At 45.3% G+C, this 8,874-nt stretch overlaps 1 pseudogene; it reads right to left on the bottom strand.

The window, feature by feature from the left end:
• Positions 1–612: 612 nt before the first annotated feature.
• On the bottom strand, positions 613–3,690 carry LOC131761219 (filamin-A-interacting protein 1 pseudogene; annotated as a pseudogene).
• Positions 3,691–8,874: the final 5,184 nt, after the last annotated feature.

The following is an 8,874-nucleotide window of genomic DNA, read 5'->3' as shown; positions in this document are numbered from 1 at the left end:
CCATATTTCGTTTCCATTTTATTTCATATTCAAACTGTTTCCTGAAATTGTCTCAGAGGCTTTTGTTTTTGCAAAACCTTAGAGGTCCAGGCCCTGTGATAACTAGGAGATGAGTTTTGTTTGGGGGTTTTTGTTTGTTTGTTTGTTTGTTTTCCAGCACATGAAGCAAATTTGGAATCTGATAGAGGCAAATGACAATTGTTAACCTATTTCCTATTTCATAAAAGAGTTTTTGAAAAAACAACTATGGTGGAACAAAGCCTATTATATTTGATTTACAATTAGGAGCCGGCTTTGGAGAGGCTGTGATCCATTCCCCATATCTTACCGATTTAACTAATGGGTCCACTTTCTAGAAGCAAAACTGGGTCTAGAAGTTAGGCCCTGCCTCGGGCCCAGCATCCTCCGCAAAGCACACAGCACACGGGAGTTTTGCAAGTTACTTCTGTTCCCCGGCGTCAAAACAAATCCACAAAATAGGAAAGACACATGGCTATTCGTTGATTATTTTATGAACAAGATATTGAAAACTTAAATTAGTACATGTAGAGAGTTGGCACGAACAGAGGGCAGCAGTAACATCTGCACGACATACACCCTCCACCACTGCCCTCAGCCCTTCCTCCCTCCAGGAGAGGTAGCGCTGCCGGCTGCAGATTTCTTCAGCTCTATTTTCATAGACTGAGTCTCAGCTCGAGGCTCGAATTTGGTCAGATTTCCTGCTCCTGGGGCTGCCACTACTACCTTTCCTACTTTCATACCTTTTGACATAGGAATGCGGGTGGTTGTAGGCCGCTGGAATGACCCGTCTTGTCCCGACACTGACTGGGTTCCTCTGGCCGATGAGGTCGTGAGCGGTGTAATGGTGATGGTGCTGGTCACTTTGCTCGCGCCAGTGGCTCCTGGGCAAGCCAAGGACGGTGCCGGTGGACACCTCCTTCTCCGCCGTCATGTTGACAGGTCGGACAGTGATCACCGGGCTTGCTCCTTCAGCTGAAGTCCCAGGGGCTCGCTTAAACTGAGAACCTAAGTGAATGTGAATTTTATTGTCTTCCGGGGTTATGATATTGGCATTGGAGTTGTACTTCCGGACAGGGGTTGGCACAGTCTGCTTCTCCGGGGTGACCTTGAGGACAGTCCTTCCCACGGGCATTTCCTGGGATTCGGGAGGGACAGCGATGTCCGCCGAGGCCGCCCATGTGGACACGGTCATGATCTGAAAGGGGGATGTGGGCCTGTCCGCAAACCCTTCCGCTTTCTGAATTGTGACTGGGGACATGGCTCGCTCCGCGCTCAGAGTAGCATCTCTGCTTTTCTGTTTCTGACACATGACATTTGGTGATGGGATAAGGGTTATCCTCGGTTTCTGATTCCCTAGGGTGGGAACGACCGTGGTACTGGAAAAAAATTCTTCCGCCGTGGGGCTCGTAATCTCCAAAGTGGCAGTGCTGTTCTCACGGTCTGGCGTCACTCGAATGTGCAGGGACTGGCCCTGCTTGGGCGAAAGAACCAGCTCTCTTGGGTGCCCCGGGCTGGAACCGGCTCGAGGCCCCTTCTCTTGAGTCACCGGGGGCCCATTCTCCCTTTCCCTCATCCATGGAATCCAAGACTTCCTCATGGTGAGCTCGTTGGCCGCGGGCGGATACCTGTCTAGGACAGAGGAATGTTCCATCGGTTTCTTCAGTCCCACCTGTCGAAGGTTACTCATGATACGGTTTTCTTCTTTAAAGGATTTGCGTATAAACACTGCTGGCGTGTCCTCCTCCGCCGCTTCGCTGCCAACAGCATCCGTCTGGACACCGGTGGACGTCACGGGGACATCCACCATCCTCCTCCCGTTCACACTGGGTCGGAGAGCGCGGCCGTACCGCTTGGACAGCTCCAACTCTTTGGTCACATTGAGGAGTTCCTGCCCCATGTTCTTGTTCTTATTTTCTTCTTCCATAAATCTTTGTTGAAGGACAGAATAATCCACTTGGAGCTGAGAAAGCTGATCTTTTTTGTTCATCAGTTCATGAATCTTCTCTTTAAGGGCTTGGACTTCTGCTTTTAAGTCTCGACTTTTAGCTTCTTCCAGCCGAAATCTGTGTCTCAGCACGGCCTCCTGGCTCACCGCCTCACCTTTCTCTATTGCTTTATTCTTGGCGATTTGGTGTTTTATCTCCTCCAGCTGTTGAGAGGAAGTTGGCCTTATCCTTCTCGCTTCTAAATTTCTGCTCCAGCTGGCCGTTCATCTTCTGTCTTCATCATATCCCCTTCCACCACCTCCCATTGTTGGAGACGTTTTTTCAGTCTCTCAATTTCAAGTGTTAGCTCCTTAATTTTGTTATCTTCTGGGCAGGTGAGCTCAGGTCCTTTTCGAGACCTTCCTCTTGTTATTTCTCCCTCCACTTCCTCGATCCCATCAAGTCTCTTCTTTAATAAGTCAACACTGCAGCTTAATTCAGAGGATTTTTCTTCTTCACTTTTCAGTTTGCCTATTAACTCACCTCTCTCTTTTGTCAAATTGTATACCTTTTCCTCCATTTCAGATTTCAGTTTTAAAAGCTTCTTTCTTTCTTCGATGAGTTTTTCCGTGACATCCATAACCTTGCCTTGCTCCACCTTAAAATTTTTATTGGGTCCATCCACTTTTCTCTCTTCTTGCTTTATTTTTTCCATCATGTTTTTCCTTTCATCAACCAGCATCACGGTAAAGACTTCAACTTTGTAAGATCGTCTTTTAGGCTTAGTTAGGCCTTTTCCAATCGACTTTCAGAACATTCCGTTTCTTTAACCCGACTCTTTTTGACTACCTCCAATTCACTGAGCAGGTCCTTGGTTAAGTTCTTTTCTTTCTCCAGATTTAAATGCGGCTGGGTGCACTCCGATTTACTCTTGCTGAATGCTTCTTCCAGTTTCTCCAGCTCAGACATCCTCATCTGTAACTTCTCAACTTCAAGTCTGAGCTCTCGGCTATGATGCTCTTCTTCCTGCAGCTTCTTCCTCAGCTCCCGGCACTGGGATTCGGTTTTCGTGATCTCCTCATCTTTACCCTCCATCTCAAGTACGTGCTTCCGAAGCTTTTCCACTTCTGCCATGAGACTGGAGTTGCCACATTCCCCTTTGGCAATTTTATCTCTTAGTTCCTGAAGTTCTACTTCTGCCTTTCAAAGATTTTTGTTGGTCTCTTCCAGCTACTCGATTCTTTGAGTCAAGCCAACGAGCTTGAGTCTGAGCCGCCTGTTGTGAGACTCCTGATTGGCCAACTTAGCCTTCATCTCTTCATGCTCCTGGGAAAACCTCAAAGCCTTGTGTTCAAAATTCACTTCCAACTTGAGCAATTCCTGCCTGTCTTCTTTGGATTTAGAAGTGATGGCTTTGAGCTTTTCTTCCTCTTCCCTCAGTTTCTGAGGCAGGTCCTGTACTTTCTGGCTTTGCAGGCCAAGTTGCTCGATATGCATCTGCCTTTCATCCACCAGCATGAGTGCGAAGGACTTGCGTTTCACAAGCTCATCTCTCAGTTTGTTGAGCCGCTTAGCATTTTCCTTTTCCTTGCGGGCTTGGTAAGCCTTTTCTTGTTCAAGGAGTTTTTGCAACCTCTCCCGCTCCTGCTCCAGCAGGTTGGTGAAGTCGTCACTCTTGTTCATGTAGTCCGTGTGTTTGTGCTTTTCGTTCTCCAGCTCGTACACCGTGTGTCAGTGACACTTCTTGGCCAGCAGCAGCTGCTCTAGCATGCGCCGGTAGGTTTCCTTCTGTTTTTTTCTCAAGTCTGTCCCTCTCTGAGATGGGTTTCTCATACACATCTTCTCCTATGAACTTCTCCTGGGCCAGGATGGCATCTCAGTGCAGGACCCACAGCACTTTCTCCGGCTCCGCAGACCCGTAATGAGCCTCCAGAACCTCAGGCTTGGCTTTCTCCGTCTTCAGCATGTAGATCACATCTTCCCTGGCATGCAGCTCTCCTTCCATTATACTCAGTAGCTGGATGAGGTCTTCTTTGGATAACTCCAAGGATTTCTTATTCTTTCGTGCACTTTCTCCAGATGGTTTTAGGTGTCGCTTGACAGTTCCTGAGGCCATGACATCTTCCTCCTTTCTATTTGATGCCAATCTTTCTAAAATAACTTTTCGATTCTGAATCTTGCCCACAATTTCCTAAGGTCTCCCTTTTGTCTCCTGCCTGAAATCTAGGCTCTCCAACCTGCCTCCAGTGATTCCTCTCCCACCAAAAACACCCCCAAAACAGGGCCAAATAGTCCACCTCTGTCACTTTGCTCATCCTGCTACAACTGCTTAGGATGACTTTTACCCAAATCCTAATCATCTCTCAAGACCCAGCTAAAGGCCTCTCTCATTCATGAGACCTTTCCCAGTCCTTGTGGTTTGCATATTAACTCTCTCTGAATGCCCATAGCATCTCTTATCTGAACTTTATTTTCTTTTGGCATTTAATAAAATACTCCCTTGTACCCTTGCCGTTTTTATGATTAACCTTCTACTCCAGTTGTTGGAAAATAGTAACTGTATGCCATGGGAGCAAAAATGATTGTTATATCTGTGGTAGATGGTATTATTGTTTGTAATTATTCACTCTCTCTTTCTTCATGAATAAAATATGTTTCCCCAGTCCCTTTTACTTTGGGCTCAGACATCTGACTTGCTGTGGCCAATGGAATGTTTGCTATGCATCACTTCCAAACAGAAATTTTTGAGGAATTGAAAGATTCCAAAACTCTCCTAGCTCCTGTGCCCTCTGCCATAAGAAAAGCATAAGGCTTTCCTTTAGTTTAGGTCTCAAAATAAGGATATATGTAGAGGACAATCAGCTTGTAGTCTGGAGTAAAATCACAACATCCAATCAGTAGCTGACAATATAAACCAAAAAGGACACCCCACATCTAAAGACAAAGGAGAAGCCACAATGAACTACCATTTCTTTTTTGTAGTGAGAACATTTAAGATCTACTCTCTTAGCCACTTTTGCATATATAATAAATAACTTATTGTTCTAATCTGCATTTTTGCTTGTGAAATGTTTCATTTATTTGCCCAATTCCCAAAGTGTCGGGGTATTCGGCTTTCTAATCTATATATGTTTAGAGTATGTATGCTTTTCATACAGAGTGATAACTATCATTCATTTTTTACATTTGCCTATCTGGTTTAGACGTGTTTAATCTACACATTTAATTTACTCATTTACTGTGTTTTGGGTGGGAGGAGAGAAGTCAGAATGATTATTCTTTAACTTCATCGTCTCTGCCTCGGACGTCCTGTTTAGAGTTGCCCCTGCATCTGAAATGTATCTGCAGACTCATCTGTCTTTTCTTTCATTACTTTTATGTTTATTAACAATAAGTCTTTCATTCATCTGCAGTTTATCCATATGGTATAAGGTCTTCAATATTTTTTCCAAATGATTAGCAAATTTTCCCAATTTCCCTTTTTAAATAAAAAAAACGTTTTAAAAATGCTTTTCTTCTCCTATGTCAAATTCCTTTGTACATATTTGGATCTGTTCCTGGAATTTATGTCCTATTCTATTCATCTATCCATTTCTTATCCTATGTCACTGTTTTAAATTACTGTAGTTTTCAAATATGATTCTGCTCTAAGCAGCCCCTTGTTTCGTTACTTCAATAAAATGTATTAGCTGCTCTCAAGGATTTTTTTTTTTTTTCTCCCAGGTAAAATTTAAGGTAAAAGAAACCACTGTGGGGCTTCCCTGGTGGCGCAGTGGTTGGGAATCCGCCTGCCGATGCAGGAGACACGGGTTCGTGCCCCGGTCCGGGAAGATCCCACATGCCGCGGAGCGACTAAGCCCGTGAGCCATGGCCGCTGAGCCTGCGCGTCCGGAGCCTGTGCTCCGCAACGGGAGAGGCCACAACAGTGAGAGGCCCGCGTACCACAAAAAAAAAAAAAAAAGAAACCACTGTGGAAGCTGTTCTCCAGCACACTCCTGTTCTGCTCTGCACACCCGTGCGTACCTGCTGCCATCTTGCACAGCTGTCTCTCTGCCAATCACGGGTGCAAATGGCAGGCCCAGCCTTCCCTTTGAGGTGTGTGCTTCCCTTCCTCCCCTGACAGAGCTGAAATAGCATGAAGGAAGAAAGAGCAGACTGTGCTTCAGTCACCAAATGCAACACCTGGCTTGGGAGCCTGCTTAGAGCTCAGCCACAGCCTAGCAGGCAGCCCACAGGAGTTCCCGCGAGCAGAGAGCTAACAATGGCCAAGTGCTAGCAATTTCCTCAGAATGCTGTTCCCAGAGTGGGGTTGTCCAAGGGTCTGCTGGAAGGCCTCTCTGTGGGGATTCATCAGGATTCCTTCCAGGTCTGAGTACAGGAAATTGAGCTTTTGGGGCCAGGAGCCAGGTTAAACAGGATAGCCTCAAGATGCTCTGCAAGGCAGATACTGATGAGGTGAAGGTAGGAGGCGTTCCCTCCACTCCCTCCCACAGGCCTCTGGTGCTTAGAGGGCAGGTGGACACTCTTCCTCCTCAGGCTAAAATGGTGATGACCATTTTAGCACCAAGAACAGACAAGCAGCAGGGCAACCTCATTGGTGAGCCACTCGGTGGTCGCATAGGCCCTGCCCACAGAAGGGTCGCACCTGGCTGAAGGCTCTACTGTCGCCATCTTGAAATTCTTATTAATTTGGAGCAAGAGGCCCCACTCCCTCATTTCACACTGGGCCCACAAATTATGTAGTTGGTTCTAATAAGCAGTGTAGAAGAAAGGAGGATCTTTAATTCTAGTCAGCTGGCTTGGAGCCTTCTCAAGTTCAAGCCCACAGCAGCGGGAGAGCATCATCAAATTATTCTTCCCTTTTTCTCTCTGGCATCTGAGTGCTCTCATTTCTTCTTATTTTTCCTCCCGCTATATTCCTTTAATTTAGAAATGATCTGCCGGGCTCTCCTTCCAACCTTGTGTGCACACCCAGCACACGCCTTCCGAACATATGTGAGCCCCAGTGTTTGAGACGGAGCCTTCACTGGGAAATGCTTTCTCAACCGCCACAGAGAAGAGAACACCCGAGCTAATAACGTCTTTCCCAAAAGCTCTTGAAAATGAATATGGATTTCAAGAGATAGATCAAGAGCACAGTGTTATCTTAGGGAAATGTCGTGTGGAGAAGTCAAGGTGATGAATTGTCCAAGAAGCAACCAAAAAGGCTGAACACGGGCCAGCTGTGGTTCAGACACACTGAGGGACAGTGGTCTTGGATGACACCCCCGAGATGACAGACCTGAGAATAAATGGGGAGGGGTGGGCATGAATGGCTGAGGATGACACTTAACCAGTTAGAAGAGACTGAGATGGATATTAAGAAGGAGGCAGTGACAATCTGACTTTGAAGGATATGCTATTTGCCAACCAGCACCCCCAAGCAGAAATAGAAATGGTTGAAGGTAAGTGCTGGACCTGAAATGCTACCGAGATTTGGGGGTCAAGCGTGGTGGCAAGCAGGAGAAGGAGGAAGATAATTTAACGAAGAAAAACACTGAAAGTCTAAGAGAATATTGTTTCTCAACGTCAGCTTACAATCAGAAACACACACAGGGGGCCTCCCCAGCCTTTGTACTGCACATTGGCCCCTCTGCATGGCCTTCCTGAACACTGCTGTCCTGAAAAGAAGGAGAGGAAAGTTCATTTCCCAAGCTCTAGCCTTGCCAGGAGTCTCTAATTTTACTTCCATCAGTGTGTACTGATGGATTTTGAAAGGGAGGAGGTGGATCATAAATAAAACACAGCCCGGAGCTGAGCCATAATCAGCTGCAGCTGCTGCTGGGATGGAGGCCTGACAGGCAAATTGCATCATGATGAAGCATCCTGAGATATGACACATTCTGTTTCCAGCATGAGTGTGGGGGAGGGAACAGTCTATTATTAGGAGCAGCCCTGAGACATGAGTGTGCAGAAAGCACTGCTCTGGATTAAAACCACATTTGCAGGGAACAAATTACAGAGGTGTGTTCAGACTTTCCACAAGCTTGCAGGAAGGGGGGCTTGGACCACACATTTGCAAATTCCTTTATAGTGTAGTTAGGTTTCTATGTTTTTCATCTAAATCTAAAAGCAGACGCCTTCTTTATGAGAATGTGGTTATTAGGTCACCAGAAAATGTCCTAGAGCAGAGGCTGTTTAAGTAGAACAATGAAGGTGCCGCGGAAAAGTGGGCGCTCTGACGGTGATCAGGGTCGTGGGGATGCACTTGCCTGAAGGTTGGACTTGGAGTGGGAAAACTTCTCTGATCATGTTTCTAGAGGTTTACACACTCTCCTTGTTTTGATAAAGAGAATGATAAATCTCATTGCTTTGTATATCTAATACTTTCAATTGAAATAATTCCTTTCCAGATATATAGAGAGGAAAATAAGTGTAACACAGTGTTAACATGAAGCTGCAGTCCAAAAAGAAAGAATGTTAATGCCTACATTTCTTTTTCTTTTAAAACCACTTTATTGAGGTATGGTTGCACCATTTTCATTCCTACCAACAGTGTACAAGTACTCCCTTTTCTCCACATCTTCACCAACACTTTTAAAAAATATATATAATCATCCTAACAGGAGTGATGTACTATGTCAGCGTGATTTTGATTTGCATTTCCCTGATGATTAGTGATGTTGAGCATTGTTTTGTGTACTTTTTGGCCATTTGTATGTCTTCTTTGGAAAAGTGTCCATTTAGGTCCTTTGCCCATTTTAAAATTGGATTATTTGGTATATTGCTATTGAGCTGTAGGAACCCTTTTGTAGTTTGGATATTAACCCCTTAGCAGATATATAGTTTGCAAATATTTTCTCACTGTTCTGTACATTGCCTTTTTATTTTGTTAACTGTTTCCTTTAATGTGCAGAAGCTTTACTTTGATGTAGTCCCACTTATTTAT

Source organism: Kogia breviceps, chromosome 8 (genome assembly GCF_026419965.1).
Source record: "Kogia breviceps isolate mKogBre1 chromosome 8, mKogBre1 haplotype 1, whole genome shotgun sequence".
Taxonomy (NCBI): Eukaryota; Metazoa; Chordata; class Mammalia; order Artiodactyla; family Physeteridae; genus Kogia; species Kogia breviceps.
The sequence above is the reverse complement of the archived record's forward strand: the minus strand, read 5'-3'. Positions and strand labels throughout refer to the sequence as shown.